Genomic DNA, 20,805 nt, shown 5'->3' on the forward strand with positions numbered 1-20,805 from the left:
TGCCTGTGCCTGAATCTTAGCAAGTGTATTTCAGCTGGCTTGGAAGGCAAGCAAGGCACAAGTGCCTGAAGGCAGGAAGACAAGAGGGAGCTGGAGACAGCCCAAATTGGTTAAATGCAAAATGATGAGAATTTGATCTTTAAGTGTCAGGATCAGGACCAGCAGCAGGTAAACTAAAAATCTTAGCTCCTGGGGTGCCTGGGTGGCTCAGTCGGTTAGGTGGTTAGGCATCTAACTCTTGATTTCAGTTCAGGTCATGATCTCGGGCTCCTGGGATCGAGCCCCATGTCGGGATCAGCAGATAATCTGCTTCTCTCTCTCTTTCTCTCTCTCTCTCCCTCTACCTCTCCTCCTGCTTGCTCTCTCTCAAATAAGTAAATAAATCTTTAAAAAAAATCCTTGCTTCCATGTCTTATAGCAAGCAGCACAGTGTGAGTCCACAGCCAATGGGAGCAAAGTATATAAGGGGGTTGAGGGGGGCCCCTTATATGTTTAATGGATTTGTAGACCAGCGGACATTGCATCACTCTCCCGGCCAGTCTGTGGCAAGATGATGGATGTGGCTCCCTCTCTTTTTATTGTAACTATTGAAAACATATTCTGTAGTCTAGGGCCAGCTATATAATTTGCTAGGCCTAGGGCAAAATAAAAATGCAGGGCCCTTATTCAAAAAGCAGGAAAAAAGTACCATTTAGGTCCTGAAACATAAAATGTGTCCTCTGCTCTCTAGTGCTCTGTGTGTGTGTGTTTAGTTTCTATCTCATGTCACACTAAACTCTCATAGGCACCTGGAGATCCCATTCTGTGATGGGGTGCATGGGCTCTGCTGGCTGCCAGGTGCCCCCTCCCATCAGCCCCTGGGCCCACGTGCAGTGTCCCAGCCCCAGCCAGGAAGTCAGTACCCCTTCCTAGAGCCTGTGACAGACCCCCAAGGGATAGCAACTTCCATACCTACCAGATTGTCTGCTGAACCCACCACAGTGCTGCAAGCTCAGGGTTGGGTTGGCTCCTGCCACACACCACCTGAGACTCCATGAGGGGCACATATCCAACCCTGACCCCTACCCTGACATTCCTGCACCTGCGCCAGGTAGAATGTGGGTCTCCTTCCTGGGCACCAGTCCCCTATCCCACTCTACCCACACCATTCCACCCCCTCCCCCCAATGCTACCTGGATACTGACGGGGATTGATCAAGAACCCATTGGGGAAGGTGGGGAGGTGACAGGAGGCAGACTCAAGGTGGGTCAGGCTCCAAATGCTGGCACCCCAAGTGCTCCACTGTCCCACAGGACTTTACTTACAAAACACAAATCCAAAGATAAAATTATTAAGAATGTCAATGTGACAATTGTAGAACATTAAGCCACAGTCAGGGCCTTCGCAGCACAGGGCCTAGTGTGACAGCACTTATCAGACATCTACGGAGCCCTCTGGACTGTCGTCTCCAAACGTGTTCCCAAAGGAAGTCCTCCCGGGGTGACACTAACCAAATTCTCTTAGAGCCCCTGGCTTGTCAGCTAGCAGCCAGAGCTGAAAATATTGGGTCCCAGCATAGCTCCATTTTCTTTATACTCATTTATATGTTTCATCTGCTTTTGACTTTCTACATAAGTGAGTTGTTTGCTTGCTTAATGGAGAATAAATTCCCAGCAGGTAGGGACTATATCTTTCACAGCAGAATTTTAAAAGTCTGCACATCCCAAATTCATATACCTTGAGTCCAAAACTTAACCTGTCAAGAGTGAAGGGAAGAAATCATCCACTGCCAAACTCTCAAATGTTTTGAGTACTCTTCATGCAGAATTTTCTAGACCATAATTAACCCTCTTCATAGGCCTTTGAAATGGGGGAGCTTTGGGTCTTGATTACATTGGTTTACAGAAAGTTTTGACAACTCAAAACCTCCAGCACATCTGATTTCCCAGTCCAGTATTTCAAGGCGAGGGCGGCACTCGGACCCTGGTGGCTGCTGCTTTGACTTCTGTCTACCCCTGTAGACAGCCACAAGTTTCCCCCACACCCTCTTCAGTCTCAGGGCAGAGCCCCTAGAAGGTTCTCAAATACCACCATTCTCTCAGTCACCATCAAAGGCATTTTAAAAGAATCAATCAAATTCCATGATGAGTAAATTATGGAATAAAACTAAACCCCATGTTGTTTACCGACTGCCTGGCTCTTCTCTGGCAGTTGACAGTCCATTGTTCTAGCTTTCAAAGACAATGAATTTGACAGAAAAAGAACCTATCATTTGAAACAGACATTACGTTGTAGAGAGTGCATCTGGAATACGGTTGAGACAAAATACATTCATTTCCCGTCTTGTAAAAGTCATTTGAGCTCAGCAATATTATACATATTTCCTGGGAATTCATTTAATTAGCATCAATGAGTTAGCACTGAAGTGTTTGACACTATTTTGTAAAATCACCGTGGAAGTTGCTTTCCTAAAACACTCTCCTGGTATAAGGGTGTCTTCCTTCACTCGGAATTTATTTTATTTTTTAAAAAATTTTATTTACTAATTCATGAAGTGGGATTCGATCCCAGGTCTCCAGTATCACACCCTGGGCCAAAGGCAAGAGCTAAACCACTGAGCCATCCAGGGATCCCCATTTGCTCAAAATTTAGAAACAAAGAGGGGGATGCCTGGGTGGCTCAGCGGTTAAGCGTCTGCCTTCGGCTCGGGGCCTGATCCCGGAATCCCAGAATCCGGGAATCCCGGGATCGAGTCCCACATCAGCCTCCCTGCATGGAGCCTGCTTCTCCCTCTGCCTGTGTCTTTGCCTCTCTCTCTTTCATGAATAAATTTTAAAAATTATTAAAAAATAAATTAAAAATTTAAATTAATAAAATTAATAAAATAAAAATTAAATTAAAAATTAATTTTTTTTTAATTCTTAAAAAAAAAACGGACTGAAGAGGGTCGTACAGCCTGGGGGAGATATTCCCTCATATGATGTTTCTCTGTCATTGTGTGTGTCACTCAGGTGCAGCCACCTAATTTTTTTGAACCTCAGTTTCCTTCTCTGTAAAACAAAGCTAAGACTTACTCATCCTGCAGTTATTTTCAAGATCTAAGGAAAAAATACAGTTAAAGCACACTGCAAACTCTAAAGCCCACTTCAAATGTAAATGATTCTCCTTGCCCAAGGTCACAAGGAGCGGTTGCCTCAAACTAGATCGGGTCTGGAGAACCTGACTCCTGGTCCACACTCTTTCCACTCCATTTACAGAGATCCTGAGCCATGAAGAGGGAAGTCCCTTGTCACCCACTGCTCCGTCTGTTTATCCATTGTCCATCCACTCATCCATCATCCAGCCATCCATTCATTCATTCACCCAACTGACCCACAAATACTTATTGAAGGTCCCTGCTCTCGTGGACCTTACCAAGTAGGTAAATGTATCAACCTTGGAGTATTTACCACAAACAAACAAAAACAAAAAATAGAGTCTATTTCTTCAGTCTAGGTCCCCAAATGAAGATGATGTGTAGCAGAGGTAGCGAGGAATAAACTTTTGTTACCTAAGCCACCGAGATTTGGGAGTTTGTTTTTATTGCAGTATAACCTAGCTCATCTTGACCAATGCAGGGATTCACTACCCCATTAGTACGTTCAGGGACAGGAGAAGTTTTCCAGTAAAGAAATCGGTTTGACATTATTAAATCCAGGGTTTCTCAAACTATTTTGACTATTGAATCTTCTTTTCACAGAACACCCTAATATTATGGATGTAGTCCAACAAAACACAACTTGCATTATCTTATTCAAGAAGATTGGGAAGCATACTGTTTTCTAGAATAATTAAAATATTCCTAGCTCTTAGCAGTTTGGGGTACGAAGGATGTCACGTTAACATTTATCCTTCCATTTTTTTTAAAGATTTTATTTATTCATGAGAGACACACAGAGAGAAGCAGAGACATAGGCCGAGGGAGAAGCAGGCTCCCTGCAGGCAACCTGATGCAGGAATGGATTCCAGGACCCTGGGATCACGACCTGAGCCAAAGGCAGATGCTCAATCACTGAGCCACCCAGGTGCCCCCGAGGTAGACGATTTCTTGTCCCCATTTTACAAATGGCACATAAAAGTTAAGTAAGGTGCTCAAGGTAACAAACTTATTAAATAATAAAGCTGGAATTTAAATTTTTCTCTATGGATACTATATATTAATTACCAGTTCAAAAGGGCACTATGTGTGGTCAAATAGTATCTAGAGTTAGGAGACTGAGATCAATATTTTCAAATAAACAATGCATATTTTAAAAAAAACATCATTCCAGGAGATCAAAGAGGAACTCTCTGATATCTCTGGATCTTCCATCCTTTTCCAGTTCTTATCACAAACATCAACCTGATGAGTTAATAACAATAAGAGAAAATGATCAACTCACTCAGGCATATGAGATGGGTTCAGTGAGCTCATGCTTGCCTCCAGACAGGAGTTCAAAGGCAGAGTGACTGATGAGTATTACATGAAGGTGCAGTTTGTAGGAGGCATCAGAACAAAGTGTCCTTGGCTCTCTGGCCTCTGCATCTTCTGGATCACCCATTTAAGGGGGTGTGGAGAGCAAGTGAAAGCAGGAAATGGATTTCCTCTGTAGAAACCTTCAAGAATGAGGAAATTGAAATCTAGGGTGAGAAACCACTCCATGGGACATTCTGCTGAAGGGCAATCCCTTCTGGGAAGGGTTCGATGAAAAGGACTTACTCTAAGAGTCCTCACCACTCCTGCACACCCACGGACTCAGCCAGCCACTCCTATATATCTGAGAGGGATAGCCCAATCCACAATGCCCCATTTATCCCACTTCAGCCTTTGAGAGAGAAAGATCTCATCCACTGTCACACAGGCAATGCTTTGCCAGGGAAAGCACTAACTTTTGTTTGCTTAAGAAGCACGCCTATAAAAAACTTTCATCACTCCAAATGCCTTGGGCCAAGTTCTTTCAAGTAAGTTCCATAGGGAAGAACTTTTGAAACCAGATCAAAAATTATAATCAAAACAGCCACAAAATTCATCTCTGTATCAGACAAGACAATGGTTCCCCTCCTTGTCCCAGGCCATGAATCTGGCCACTTCACTGGATAAATAGAAGCCATGAAGTCGAAACCTCTGTTTTCCTTCTCTTCCTCTGTGTACGGCACAGAATTAGGGATAATTAAATATGAGATAGCTTTGGAGCTATCTTTTTTAGAGTTTTGTTGATTATTCTCTGGGGGAAATCATATTAAAAGGAACTAGGTTTATTTAATTCCTGAATTCACTCATCAATCATTGAGTGAATTTGCCTCCAGGTCTGATTTCCAGTTGCATTTTAAATCTCAAGCTGTTTTCAGAATCAGATTTATTCCCCCTTTACCCTCCCCATCACCTCTCCCATTCATGTCCCTTTCTCTCCATCATAGACTCACCATTACCCACCTGAAGTGTTTCTTTCCCACAAGGACTTAGTGGGACCGAGGCTGGGTTCCAACATAGCTTCTATGGTAGGAAGAAGTTCAAAGATCTCCCTGTAGATGAGTCTGGATACTCAAGTATTATGAAAAGTCCTCTACTCCCTTCTGAGCTATTGCCTGGGAACATTGCTTGCCACCTCAGCCTAGTGGTTTGGTGCTCTCAAGTTGGATATGAGACCGATCACCAACTTTCAATGACCTTAGGACAATAGAGTTGTGGCTTCCAACACCCATCATTACCTTGGACTGGATTTACTGAGGAGCTACAGAGAGGGCATGAAGGGTCCTTGTGAAACAAGGTGTCCCTGCTGAGTCCCAAATCAGTAGTCTGTGTCAGCAGATCCACCAGGCTGAGGAACCTGTCATCCTAGTCTTACTTGAGCTGATTTGAGGTGCCTTTCACCTGGGGACAAAAAGAGGAAGGGTAAGGGCACAGATCCTTGGCCTGGTATCTGCCTTGTGCCTGATCTGATGAAAGTTCTGAGACCTTAGAAATAAAGGGGTCAGGGCCTAAAGCTGAAGGGACTCCATTCATCAGGGACCTTCTGACATGCTGAGCCCAAGAAGAGGTCATGCTCCTCCTCCCCTACTCTGCCATATGGCAATGGCCTTGCAGGGGCTGGAGTGGCTACTAATGCAGAATGACAGTTCACGGAAGAGAAACAGGTGTCTACGTGGCAACTGTCAGGAACTAGGTACTTGGCAACAAAGATGGCTCACGAGAATGTGGGCAAATACTTTCTTGAAGAGACACTGGTCCTATGAAGTTCCAGGGATTGGTTGGGGGGATGGTTAGTGATGTACAGGAGTCCATGATTTGGGGATAAATGGGGACACCTGGATGGCTAGTGAAGCTCGTGACACCTCTCCCATTAAGTTAGCTGATCTCAGTTGTAGCGAATTTCTTACCAACTCTTACAGATTTTTAGAGTCTAGCCCTTGGCAAACACTGTTGTAGAAACTGACATAGATATGGATGTCGGGGGGATCCCTGGGTGGCTCAGCGGTTTAGTGCTGCCTTCAGCCCAGGGAGTGATCCTGGAGCCCCAGGATCGCGTCCTGCGTCGGGCTCCCAGCATGGGGCCTGCTTCTCCCTCTGCCTGTGTCTCTGCCTCTCTCTCTCTCTCTCCCCCTATGTCTATCATGAATAAATAAATAAATAATCTTTTAAAAAAAAGATATGGATGTCGGCAACTAAGTCTGGATTCAGTAAAGGAAGAAGAGACGATAAAGAACAATAGTAGGGGAGCCACTGTGTGGGAAGTTCAAAGACACACAAAGCTGAACCTCACTCCAATCTCCAGGTGCGGGCCACTGACTGGAGTTTTTTTCTTAAAGATTTATTTATTTATTTATTTATTTATTTATTTATTTATTTGAGAGAGAGAGAGAGAGAGAGTGGGAGGGGCAGAGAGAGGGACAAGCAGACTCCATGCTGAGTGAGGAGCTGGATGTGGGGCTCGATCCCATGACCCTGAGATGAAAACTTGATCTGAAACCAAGAGTAGGGTGCTTAATCGACTGTGCCACCCAGGTGCCCCTGGAATTGGTTTTTAATGTTAAATGTCAGCAAATACACTTTCTGTGTCCCATCTTCTAGTATAGTGGGATATGACTCTGGCTGTATATTAGAATCACCTGGAGAACTTTAAAAACATACAGATGTACATAATACAGAAATTCTGATGGAGTTTGTTTGGCAGCAGTGCCCAGATGTTTGTTTTCCTTAAGCCCCCAAGTGATTGTAATGTGCAGCCAGAGTTGGAAAATATTGCCCCTTCTAAGCATCAATGGTGACAATACTGGTGATGCCTTCTGAATGTGGTCAGAGGAGAGGTCCTGAGTAGTTTCTATGGAGTCTGTCTGCTTTGGTCAAGAAAGGCTCCAAACACTGGCTCAACTGGTTTTTATCTGGTACATTTTCTCTCATACCTATAACCTCAGAATATTCCAGTCTATTTTAAGCCTTCCTGTGGTTTCTAAAGCACAATACTTTCCATTTGAATCTCATGGGCTATGATTCAATCTTGAGAAGAGCTAATCAGAACTACCTCAATTTGTAACTGGACATTTTTTTATTAATGAAGAAAAGTACATGAAAATGCATCAAACTGTAAAGCCCTTCATAAAAGAGCAAAATTGTTACTTATATTGCTGGTATTGCTACCACCTGTGGTGTAAACTGCTGGGAGGTAGGAAACAGCCATGGAATAATCACTGATTTGGACAGGGGAATATGTGAATTTGAATTTCTGGCCCAGTCACTTCTTAGCTGTGGGTCCTTGCCCTCTCTGGGCAGATGTTTCTTTCTTTCTTTTTTTTAATATTTTATTTATTTATTCATGAGAGACACACAGAGAGGGAGGCAGAGACATAGGCAAAGGAAGAAGCAGACTCCATGCAGGGAACCCGATGTGGGACTCGATCCAGGAACTCCAGGATCACACCCTGAGCCACCCGGGTGTCCCTAGGCAGATGTTTCATGAAAGATGGAAACATCAATAGACCTCAAAATTTTGTAGATTTTTAAAAAGATTTTATTTATTTATTTATGAGAGATACAGAGAGAGTCAGAGACACAGGCAGAGGGAGAAGCAGGCTCCCTATGGGGAGCCTGGTGCGGGACTCAATCCCAGGACCCCAGGATCATTACCCAAGCCAAAGGCAGATGCTCAACCACTGAGCCACCCAGGTGCCCCAGAAATTTTGTAGATTAAAGGAGTTAGTGTAAATTATGCTTGATAAGGAGTGAGTCCTGAGTAACTGGCAGTTACCCACCTGTATTAGTCAGCTAATGCTATGATGCTGCTGCATAACAGACAACTTCCCACCCCAATCTTAGTGGCTTACTAAAGCAACACTTACTGTTCCCAGTCATGTGTCTATGGGTCAGTTATGGCAGCTCTGTTTAAGGCTATGAATCAGATATAGGCCTGCTCCACGTGTGTCTCATTCTGAAATCAGCAGCTTCCTGGGGCACGCTCTTCTCAGGGTAGATGACAGAAGTACAAGAAAAGTCTGGCAGAAAGTTGCAGTGCCTTTTAGCATCTTGGATCAGAACTCATTCATCATCACCTCTGACCACTTGCCCTTAGCCAGAGTAAGTCATACGGCCAACTCAAAATCCATGGGACAGAGAAGCATAATCTACCTAGTGAAGTATAGCACAGTGAAGGGAATAAAAGGAAGAATTGTGGAACCAGTAATACATTCTACTACACTTCCTTTCTTTTCTGCAGGGTGCCAACAGAGGAAAGGAAGAGGGGAAAGGAAGTAAATGGTTGGTTCCCATAGGAACTCTGTCTTGTACCTTATTTGTGAGAGCTTGTCTGGCCTCCTTTGCAGAGTGGGTCCAGCATTCACCCTGGGGAAGAAAAGCCATTCTCTGGTGCAGCCAATTCCTGATGCCTTCCTGCCTCCAGGTGTTTGTGATGAGGGATGAACTATTCAAAGGCAGTCCAGAATTCACCAGAAGCCTTTTCAAACATCGCTTGAGTCAACACATCTAAATTGATTTAGGAAGATAAATAGAAGGAATAAACGATGAAATTCAGCAAAACAGACTATACTATCAGTATCAGTTGTCAAAATAGCCAGGTCTTTGTCTCAACTCAACCCTTTCTACCCTTTTAACATCTCTGTAATATACAGGCACCATCTCTGAGTATTTTCTCTAAGTGATACAATCACTTTTCTGATATATAATGGTGATAGGCTATGAGCCCTTTGTTTGAATTCTAACATTTCATTTGGTTTTCAAAACTGGGTGAATAGGCAGCGCCACTGGTCTTATCTAGCTAGACGTTCTGGCCAAATATATAATGTGGTTAATAAACAGTTACCAGATATGCCCCTGTGTATTCACTAATTGCAGGAGGATTTTAGAGAATAACTCAAAGGTGTTTAACCAAACATAATTGTCATAATTGAGGATAATTCAGAATATGTTTTGAGATACTGAAGCTGTAGGAAAGTCATCCTCCCGAAGATCTTTGTTAGAGGATATTTAGTAAGAGCTGTGTTAGCAGAGGGTGCGGGGCAGGGCAGAGTTGGACCATTGTAATCTCAGACAAGCTACAAGACTGCCATTCTCCAGGAGTGATCCCTGGACCACCAACCTCAGAATCACCCAGGGCAGTTTGTTAAAAGAGCAGATTCCCAGGTAAACCCCCAGACTTGATGAATCAGAATCTCTGGGTGCAGGACCCAAGAACCTCCATCTCTATGCATGCCAAGGCTTTTGTATAACATCAAATGTAGACAGATGTCCTGCACATTCTTTGATCAGTTATGGAAAATGTGACCTTTTCTAATGCCAGATTAGTCACTCTTACAGATAAATGCAGCCAAAGGATTTTTCCCATTATTATTATTATTACTAAACTTTTTGAAAACTAAGTTTGTGGGCCCCTGGGTGGCTCAGTGGTTGAGCGTCTGCCTTTGGCTCAGGTTATGATCCCGGGGTCCTGGGATCGAGTCCCACATCAGGCTCCTCGCAGGGAGCCTGCTTCTCCCTCTGCCTGTGTCTCTGCCTCTCTGTGTCTCTCGTAAATAAACTCTTAAAAAAAAAAAGAAAACTAAGTTTGTTAACACTTTCAGCCAGGGTGCTACTGTAATAAGATTTTTGTGGCTTTAAAAAAAATACAGGGGTGCCTGGGTGGCTCAGTGGTTGAGTGTCTGCTTTCAGCTCAGGGCATGATCAAGGGGTCCTGGGATCGAATCTTGCACTGGGCTCCCCATAGGGAGCTTGCTTCTCCCTCTGCCTATGTCTCTGCCTCTCTCTCTGCGTCTCTCATCAATGAACAAATAAAAAATATTTCAAAATAAAAAATAAATAAAAATTAGAGAAATACAACCTGATCATGAGAAATTATATTTTTTCATTATGACCTGTATTTTGATGATAAAAGAATCATACCCCCACCGCCGTGCCATTTTCTCAAATACCAATGACCTACAAGACGTGTAGAAACATTGTTGGGTGAAAGAAAAGCAAGTTAAGACAAAATTATCGTGAAAGGAGAAGGTTTTATCTGTGTGTTAAATTTAGCACTTTTTTTTTCTAATGGATAGATGATAAACTGCCTTTTTATATTGTTTTGAGTGCAAGAATTATCTATAATGAAGGTAGTATGACCACTTAAGCCAGAATTCTTTCATTTTCCACTTGGTAAATGCATTTTAATATTTTTCTCTGTGTGCATGAGATCATAAAAAGCATTAGCTGCTTTAATAAATGAATGAAACAGAAGGATGACTTTGAGCACCAAAAGAAATATAGAAACTACAACTAGGAACAACTCGATGGAGTCCTTTATTCCCTCTCTACCTTCTTCTACCTCCTAGTTATTACATTTAAGTTTCAAGGTCCTCATATTGGTGGCTTCCCACTTCCAACTATGTGGAAAATGAATCTGAACCATTTGGAAGATTCTGAAAGCTTCTTATTGTAATCACTGAACACAAAGATGCAAAAAGGTGTGGGAACATCTGTTTCTTAGATTAAGAATGTTACTGGGATATTGAAAAAATATCTCTTCCATTATCTCACCTTTAATCCAATTAGCACACATAAGTCATTCTCAAAGACTCTGGTAACCATTGCTCAAAGAGGGAACAATCTAGAAAGGAAATGCAAAAGGGACATTTTCAGCATCTTTAGTGAAATTTCGGGACTAATTTCAGAACTACAGTAGGAAAGATCATGATAAGGCTCATGCATGTAAGCCTTTTATGCGCTTGGGCTGGGAGGTTTTTCACTTCATTTTATGACAAGTAAAGCTATTTTTTGAGTAGCAAGGGAAAAATCATGTTATCTCCAAGGTGATTTCAAGGGCAAAAAGATCATCCCTGACCAATGGGGGCTAAAATGTCAAGGGATCAAATATGTTCGTTAAGCACTTACTGCTCTTCTGAACTTTCCTAAACTATTTGCCTCAATGTATCCTCTAGCAGTTTTCAGAGAGGTCAAGGGTTTAACCAAACAGATCTCCTGTCAAAGGTTGAGTGTGCTCTAGCTGAACATAAAACAGCCCCATCTATTCGGCTACTGCTGATTTTACCTGCAGCATCCAGCAAATTGGGATATTATTACAGTGCTCCTGAAGTTAGGATCTGATTGTAACCTGATTCTGCTTTCTTTGGGTAGCAATTAATACTCTGAGAATACAGTGAGTACCAATAAAATGATACTGGAACATTCAGACAGGCAGCACATACTGCTTTTATGGTAAAAGGGGTTGATAATCATTTCTGGTTTTGGTACACATCTCTGCATAACAATCTCAGATTTCTTCTCCAGCATCTTGATGCCCTTCTTCCTCCTCCTCCTCCGCTTCTTCTTCTTCTTCTTCTTCTTCTTCTTCTTCTTCTTCTTCTTCTTCTTTCTTCTTCTTCTTTCTCTTTGATTTATTTATTTGAGAGAGAAAGAGAGAGAGAGAGAGAGAGTGCATGGGAGAGAGAATCTCAAGCAGACTCCCTGCTGAGCGCAGAGCCCAAAGTGTGGCTCAATCTCAGGACCCTGAGAAAATGACCTCGACCAAAATCAAGAGCCAGACACTTAACTGACTGAGCCACCCAGGCACCCCAGTGCCTGTTTCTAAAACAAATTCTGCACCATGAAATTGGTCTACACAGATACTTCACTGAATCAAAAGAATGAAGGATTTTTACCCTAATTTATTCATTTAGGTAAAGCTACTGTCTGAAGGACTCAGGACTCGTGTGTACAATTGTGACTGGAATAAATAGGGTACAACTCCTAACACACGTAACATGCTCTTGATCATTGTTCGTTGAATAAATGGGAAAAGAAAGAAAAATAGTGGTTTTAGACCCGGACTAGGACAGCAGTTTGCTCGTGCATGCGCACAGGTGCGTGCACACGCACACACACACACACAGATATATAACACAGACACAAACTTTTTTTGGTCATTGTGAGAATGAGCCAGAATTCTTTAAGATGTAAAGCCAAATTCTACATAGGGATGCCTCAGGTGATATTTAATTATTATGACAGCATTTCGAAAACCCCTGTGGTTCTCTGAATCTACTGGAGTACCTCTCCTCTATTGTCCTTATAGTGAGCCACAGATGCTTGATCTCTGGTGTAGATAGTCAAATCGTTGAGGGCAGAAGCCTTGTCTTACATCATCTTTTAAATTTTCACAGCACCAAATTCAGGGCAGTGGCATTATGTACACTTGAACATTGGTTGACCTGTAGCAAATAGGGTTTAGAAAACCAGAAACTAAAAATAAAATCCAGGGTTGTAGTGTATTAGTGTAGTTTATGGCAATTATCATTGTGTGTGTTTTCAGTGTGGGACATTCAGCTTTGCAAAGTATTTTCATCACTTCTGTTCTCACTCAAGCCCTCATGGACTAGAGGGTGGGTAAAAACAACACATCTGTTATCTTCTGATGTTGTAGGCCTACATGACTATCCTGTCACACCACCAAACCACAGGACTGACTTCATGCAGATAATGGTCAGTTGGTTTTAGAATCACATGGAAAGAACCTAGTAGTAGGTTATGTTTAACGATCCATGTTGGACATTTTGCAGTTCATTGAGCTGAACGGTACTAAAACAATAGGTAACTTTTACTGAGTACCTTTTATTGTGCCAGGTAATATTTCTTTAGACTCCCTATAAAGGAGGTATATTATTATGCCCATTTTTCAGGTGAGGAAACTGAGGCTAAGTGACTTTAGTGATCTTAAGTCAAGGTCAGATAGTTAGGGATGAAGCAATGCTAGGCTCTGGAGCCAGGTGATGTAGTATCTAAAGTTTCTCTAAGGTAAAGTAGCAGAAAGGGAGCTACTACTTTTTTTCTTTTTAATAAAAGTAAGGGAAATGATGAACTGTGAAATTACAATTCAAAGAAAGTCAGGGGTGCCTGGATGGCTCAGTCCGTTAAGCATCTGATTCTTCAGGCCAGGTTGATCTCAAGGTTGTGAGTTCTAGCCCCACATTGAGCTCCATGCTGAGTGGAGCCTACTTAAACAAAACAAAGAAAGTCACCTACAGATCTCCCTTATTAGAGTGTTAAAAAAACAAAATGTTCACAACCTACCTGCCAAGACATTGGAGTAACTTAGATAAAAATTGTGAAATTGTATTATTTCTGTCTTGGGTCTACAAGATCCTGAGAAATAAATATAATCCAAGGAAAGATCCAGTGGAAATCATTTTTTCCCCTCTCTGTAGACCCCACATTCCTCAGGTGACGAGAAAGACCTAAAAGGGAGCATAGTATAGGAAACTAAAGAGTGGGTGTCAAACTGAGGCCAGTCCTTTGGAATTGCCTGAAGCTCTCCAGTGAGTAGCAGAGGGGATTCTCCTCTAGCCTGCCAGTCCTCCACCCGCTGATGCCCTACCCCGTCTCTCTTAGCCAGTGTGCTTGGAACTGGATGGAGCATCCTTAAAGAAATGGGGTTTCTGCGGCACCTGGGTGGCTCAGTCGGTTAAGTGTCTGCCTTTGGCTCAGGTCATGATCCCAGGGACCTGGGATTGAGCCCCACATCAGGCTCTCTGCTCAGGAGGGAGGCTGCTTCCCCTTTTGCCTCTGCCCCTCCCCTCCTGCTCATGCGCATGCGTGCTCTTTCCCTCTCAAGTATATAAAATCTTAAAGATAAATAAATAAAAGAAATTAAGTTCCGCTACCTCACTACTTCTGATTATAAATATTAATCAACAAGTTTGGGAAGATTTCTAGAGTCTGTAGAAAACATGGACCAGTTTATTGAGAGAGATTGATAGAGAGAGAAGCTATGAAGTGACCCTGAAAAGTCCTTGGGAATGTATTGCCATTAGAAAGGCTTTTAAAAACCAATCACTAATTCAATATGATTAATTCTCTTAAAGCAGCTTGTAGAGTGTTTCCTGAGCAGCACTGGAGGTCACTTCAAACAAAGTAAATAAACCACAGCTAATGTGCTGACATTTTAAAGAGAAAAAACAATTGCTAAAAATGTCCATCCAATTTCCATTACTTATTCCAGTCATTAGAAACAGGGAATGTGTTTATTGATCTAACGTTGCTCAAACAGTATTTTTCGTTATTCAAACGGATTTAGCCAGAGGGATATTCAAGAGTTTGCCTCATAAGAGAGAGAGACAGCAGGAGAGAAGGATTCTTCAGGTAAGAAGCTGTTGTGTCTCAACCCTCCAAGCTGCTTGCCTAAGAGGAGTAACCGGCCTTCCACTAGAGCAAAGCCAGTTTTGCCTCTAATCCCAATTAATGTAGTTGTAGTTCCTCGAGATTCAAAGTAGGACTGGAATCAGCAACATTGGCATAACCTGGACACGCGTTAGAAATGTAGACTCTCGGGCCCCACCCCAGACCTAAGTGGATCAGAATCTGCACTTTGAGCAAGACTTTCTATGATCCATATCCATAGTAAGGTTTGAGAAGCACCGGTCAAGGCCAACATAAACGGTTACTGAAACATTTGCTAGAGAAGAGAACTGGTTAAGAAAGAGAGAAAATGCTACCTGATAAAAGCACCATTCTCCAAGGAAGTATTGATGTGGATAGACTGGCTCCGCATCCACTCATTCCAGCCTTGAAGTAAAAACTCAATAGGTCCCGTGGACACATGGCCCAACATATGAGCACAAAAGCCGAGTGTGAGTTTGTTAAGTGATATCTGAAATGCCAAGTAGACGCAGACTTCAAAGGACAAATCTTAATCTATTATTACACAGAAATGATTTAAAAGCATTTTTAATGGCTAAGGTTACCGGCCACGCAGAGTTTGCCAAGGTGGTACAGAAGTCTAAGGAGGAAGATTGCATTTGGTCTTGGACGTACAGAGTTTTGGGGAAATTCAGCTAGAGCAAACTTGAGTTTCTGCCAGCCTAGGCAGAGATGCCATCTCGGAAGACTGATGTAAAACATCTGGACCAGGTTTGGCAGCCACTGCACAAAACCGTTTTCGGGGAAAGGCTGTGTGAAAGAAAGCCTTCACACCCACAGCATCATTGGGAAAATTTCCCTTCGGGTGTCTTTGTTTGATAGCAAGTGGACAAATTTCATTTCTCTATTGGGATAGTTTTATTCAACTGTCCTGTAAAGGAACAATTGTTTCTCCCACTTTTCCATGTGGGCTCCCCCGGAATATTTGATTGTTTATTCCGAGGCTTTATCTGGAATTGGCATGAGGAGACTCATCCCACAGAATGAAGCAGAGCAGACACTGGCTGAGGCTGCAGAAATAATGGGCTAGAAATAGACAAAGGAGGGGCACCTGGGTGGCTTAGTCCGTTGAGCATGGGACTCTTGATTTTGCCTGGGGTCATGATCTCAGGATCATTAGATCAAACCCCCGGTGTCCCACGTCAGGCTCCATGCTCACTGGGGAGTCTGCTGGAGAGTCACCCTCTGCCCCTCCCCCTGCTTGCTTGCGTGTGTGCACGCAGGTACTCTCCCTCTCAAAGTAAATAAATCTTTTAAAAAATAATAAAAATAAAAACAGACAAAGGGCCCATTTCACTAACCCATCAGATGACCATATAGGCTTGCCAACTAGAAAATCTTCACAGGGGACCACTTTTGCCTCCGGCAAAACCAGCCAAAATCTCTATTTAGCAGATTCACTGGCAAGCAAAACATTTAACTTTTTTTGCTGTAATTTTCTTTTATGAAAGAGAAAGTGTGTGTGTTTTGAAACCAAGAAAAAAAAATATTTTCCTTCCCTGAAGCCAATCTACATTTTGTTCTTTGGTAAACACTGACCACTTTCACCTAAAAATTCCGGACTGTAGCAACACTTTGCCTGTCTTCACAGGTCATCCTAGAACAAAGGTTTAAATAAAATGGACTACTCAAGTCAATACTTTTTTTTAATGCTGAGATTGGTATCTAGTTTTCCCAGGTTGATAGAGAAAGGCTTGAGAAATACAAACCTAACTTTCATTCTAGTCAAGGGACCACCTCGAAGACACAAACAAGAACTGCCTCAAAGCAATTCATTGGCGCCTACCTGGAATCTTTGTGGTGCAGAGGTAGTTGTCATTACTGTCCATTTACCCGCTGGAGTGCCCTTTGCATTTGAGGAGCAAAGAGGTAATAGTGTTACCATGTTTGCAAAACTATGAGGGAAAGGCTGATAAATAATTTATAACTACCTTCCCAGCAAAGAACACATTTGTGGGAGCATTTGGAGGCTGCTATTTGCACAGTCGGTTAACAATTCACAAGGTAAAGAAAAAAAAAAAAAGTAAAAAAAAAAAAAAAACAATTCACAAGGTATGACAGGTTGCCTCCAGGATGGTCCCCAGGGATCCCCAGATATTGTGTACTCGTTTCCCCTGGAGTGGTGGCTGGACTTAGCAGTGACTTGCTTCTAATGAACAGAATAGTGCACAAGCGATGACAACTTGAGACTTGGTCATAAAAGGCAGTGAGGCCTCCCTCACTCATTCACCATCATCATCACCATCACCATCGCCACCACCATCATCATCATCTGCTCTGGGGCTGCCAGGTGTAAGCAGCCCTATGGTGAGGCCTGCATGACAATGAACTAAAGTCTCTGGTCAACTGCCTTGTGAGTATTTTTAGAAGGGGCTCCTCTGGCCTCATCAAGTCTCAGATGCCTGTTGTCCCAGCTGACACCTCAAGTGTAGCCTTGTGAGAGATTGTGAGCCAGAACCATCAGCCAAACTGTTTCCTGATTCTTTACTCACAGGAACTGTGAGATAATAAATGTTCATTGTTTTAAGATGCTAACTTTTAGGGTAACTGGCTGCACAGCAATGGATAACTAACACACAGGGGTATTATGCTTCTTCTAGATTGTTCAGCAGGTTATTTATTGAGAGACTACCACATGCCAGGCACTGCCAAGAAGTTAATGATCTACCAAACATAAGAAACCTATATTAAGGCACTCCTGGTTTCTGGGCACTATATACAGAACATACAGAGAAGGATTTACCCTTGGAAATGTGTGTTTGTGGTAGTCACCTCTGGAGATTCAATCTACCACCTATAGTTACTACAATCAATTTGCTATTTATCTATTTGTGACTCAATAGGTTATTTGTAGATTGAATACTTCTCTGTAAATTGTGCCCACTTGTATACTGTGAAAATGGAGATGACATTACAAGCCCCTGTCTCTGCTATGGACTGAATGTGTCCCCACCTCTGCCCGCCTCCCCCAGTTAATACAGTGAAACCCAACTCTCAAAGTGATGGTATTAGGAGGTGGGGCCATGGGAGGTGATTAGGTCATGAGGGTGGGAACCCTCGTGAATGGGATTAGCGCCCTTATAAAATAGACCCCAGAGAGCTCCCTTACTTCTGCCGTATGAGGGCACAGTGAGAAGACAGCCATCTATGTACCAGGAAGTGGGCTCTCACCAGACACCGAATCTGCTGGCACCTTGATCTCAGACTTCCCAGCCTCCAGAACTTCGAGAAATAAATTCCTGTTGTTTATAAACCGCCCATTCTGTTATTCTGTTATAGCAGGCTGGATAGATCAAGATACTCCCTTCCCTCACATATCCACTCAATCACTAGGTCTTTCCAAATTCTCCTGAGCATGATTCATGTTCTTTCCTTCTTTGCCATCTCTCTTCCACTATTTTATGTTTTTTCCCAAGATTTTATTTATTTATTCATGAGAGACACACAGAGAGAGGCAGAGACGTGGGAAGAGGGAGAAGCAGGCTCCTTGTGGGGAGCTGGATGCGAAACTCGATCCCAGGACTCCAGGATCATGACCTGAGCCGAAGGCAGACGCTCAGCTGCTGAGCCACCCAGATGTCCAGCTTCCACTGTTTTAAATCAGACCATTTCATCAACAGCAGTTCCTTACTGTCTTGGTATCCCTGCCTCCAGTCTTGCTGCCTTCCCCTCATGTTCTATGCACCACATTGCCAACAAAGGCGGTTTTTCTAATATTCAGATCCTATCCTGTTTTCACCCTACTTAGAACCACTAGATAGTTTTTAAATTTTTGTATGGATTTGTGACAGATCCCTGATATCTGCTTCTATCCCCCACCATTCCTCCTGTTGCCCTTTATACTCAGGAATACTGAATGATTTATAATTTCCTGAATGTGTTTATCAAGCCTCTGTGTTTTTGTTTTAATTTATGCTATTTCCATTGCCTAGAACACTAGTTTGTCCACTGTTAGTGGAGGACTCTCATTCCCTACTACTGAGTTTCCTTTCCATGTGAAGTGACTTTTTTATAAAAGATTTTATTTATTTATTTGAGAGAGAGAGAGAGAGAGAGAGAGAGAGAGATAGCACAAGTTGGGGCAGGGAAAGAGGGAGAGGAAGAAGCAGGCTCCCTGCTGAGCAGGGAGCCCAATGCGGGGGTTTGATCCTAGGGCCCTGAGATCATGACTTGAGTGGAAGTCAGATGCTTAATAGAGCCACCCAGGTGCCCCTCCATGTGAAGGGATGTCTATTAGGGTAACACTCCTGCCCTCTCCACCCCAGAGGTTGGGGAGGAGTGATTTACCTGATTAGTGAGTTTGGGAAGGATGTATTGAACTGACCTAAGCCAATTTGGCCGTTCTTTAGTGGTCAGGCTCTTTTGGCTCTAGCAAAGAAAGTAGGAAGGTGAAATATACATTACCATCTTCAAAACTTAGCTACTACGTGGCCTATTATAATGAAAGCTAGTCTTACACCAAATCGCACCAAATGTATATTTATCAGCAAGTAGGCACAAAAACAGTCCTGCCACATGTTCTTGTAAGTTTGTGGAAGGTCCACCTTTGGTCCTTCCACATTCCAACAACCACCTTACAGGAAAGACTTACTCTTTTTGTTTGTTGGGTGGTTAGTTGGTTGGTTGACTGTTTTAATTTAAATTAAATTAATTAGCATAATGTATTATTGGTTTCAGTAGGGGTCAGTTATTCACCAATCTTCTATAACACCCAGTGCTCATTACCTCGTGTGCCCTCCTTAATGCCCATCACCCAGCTACCCCCACCTTTCTCCCCTCCAGCAACTCTCCGTTTGTTTCCTGTGATTAAGAGTCTCATATGGTCTGTCTCCCTCTCTGATTTCATCTTGTTTTATTTTTAACTCTCTTCCCCTATGTTCCTCCATTTTGTTTCTTAAATTCCACATATGGATGAGATCATATGATAATTGTTTTTCTCTAATTGACTTATTTCACTTAGCATAATACCTTATTTCCACGAGGAAAGACCCACTCTTAAGATGGATATAGCAAAATTCTGGTGATGGGACTAGCCAATCCTAGAGTTAATCTCCAACTAAGTTCTCCATGAAAAGGTGAGCATAGAACCAAGGGAGATTTAGACCCAGGGCACTGCTTTAGCAATATTAGACTGCTCAGCTTACCAGATTTTTTAAAAATTTTATTTATTTATTCATGAGAGACACACACACAGAGAGAGGCAGAGACACAGATGGAGGGAGAAGTAGGCTCCATGCAGGGAACCCGATGTGGGACTCGATCCCGGGTCTCCAGGACCATGCCCTGGGCTGAAGGTGGCGCTAAACCGCTGAGCCACCCAGGCTGCCCAGCTTACCAGATTCTTATACTTCATTTGTGTAAAAAGCAGTTGGGCCAGTATAATCTTTCTATAATATATAATCTTTCTATATATATATATCAAATACCAGTTATTTCACCAATGAAAAATTATTTCTAATATATTTATTAACAAATCATCTCAGTATAGATTTAGACAACAATATTTTTTTAGTGCTCTCTGGAATGTGCATTCCTGATTAGGTGTTTCAAATGCTAACCAACCACCTTGAGGGATTACAGTTCATTTCTGCATCTCACTGTTTATACCATATAGACAACAGTAGGCATGCTTCATCCAATCACTACTTTTTGGGTACAAGTTGCCCCTAGGAAGCCCCCATTCTCTTCTAAAACTCCAGAGGCAAGCTCTGTCCCTGCAGCGGGCAGGGTCTGCCTTGGTCCAGGGGTGCTGGGTGGGTGGGTCAGTCTAATTCTGGGATTCAGCATTGGGAAGCCCACTTGTTGGCAGGTGTAAGCCACATTCTCCAATATCCATTGTACCAGGGATAAAGTTAATATTTTGGTCTCTAACTGCCAACTTCTTTGTCTTATTTTATAAGTAATTCAGATCTCAAGCTGGGGAGAGTTCTCTATTGGGCCCTTTCAAACACTCCAACTCCAAACTGACACTCTCTTGGCCCCATCTGAGAAGCCTTTCATGAATCCTACAGGTAGACCTATGAACTCTTACCTATTGACTTTCTTCACCTCCACTCTACTTGAAAAAGCAGGTCCTGACTGCATCTCTGTATCCTCAGCATCTGACATACAACCTGGTACACGGTAGGTACTCA

At 42.7% G+C, this 20,805-nt stretch overlaps 1 long non-coding RNA gene across 4 annotated transcripts in view; it reads right to left on the reverse strand.

The window, feature by feature from the left end:
* The window catches only part of LOC140627621 (uncharacterized), a 35,138-nt gene extending 14,333 nt beyond the window's left edge, over positions 1 to 20,805 (reverse strand). For 2 of the 4 annotated variants that reach the window (XR_012026274.1, XR_012026276.1), the window contains exons 1-4: positions 11,018 to 11,093; positions 8,777 to 8,971; positions 5,707 to 5,869; positions 4,401 to 4,614 (exon numbers count right to left, since the gene is read on the reverse strand). This is a non-coding gene — a long non-coding RNA (uncharacterized lncRNA). Of the gene's footprint in view, positions 1 to 4,400; positions 4,615 to 5,706; positions 5,870 to 8,776; positions 8,972 to 11,017; positions 11,094 to 16,457; positions 16,558 to 20,702 lie in introns of those variants that run through there. The other 2 variants (XR_012026277.1, XR_012026275.1) reach the window with 2 other exon arrangements.

Source organism: Canis lupus, chromosome X (assembly GCF_048164855.1).
Source record: "Canis lupus baileyi chromosome X, mCanLup2.hap1, whole genome shotgun sequence".
Taxonomy (NCBI): Eukaryota; Metazoa; Chordata; class Mammalia; order Carnivora; family Canidae; genus Canis; species Canis lupus.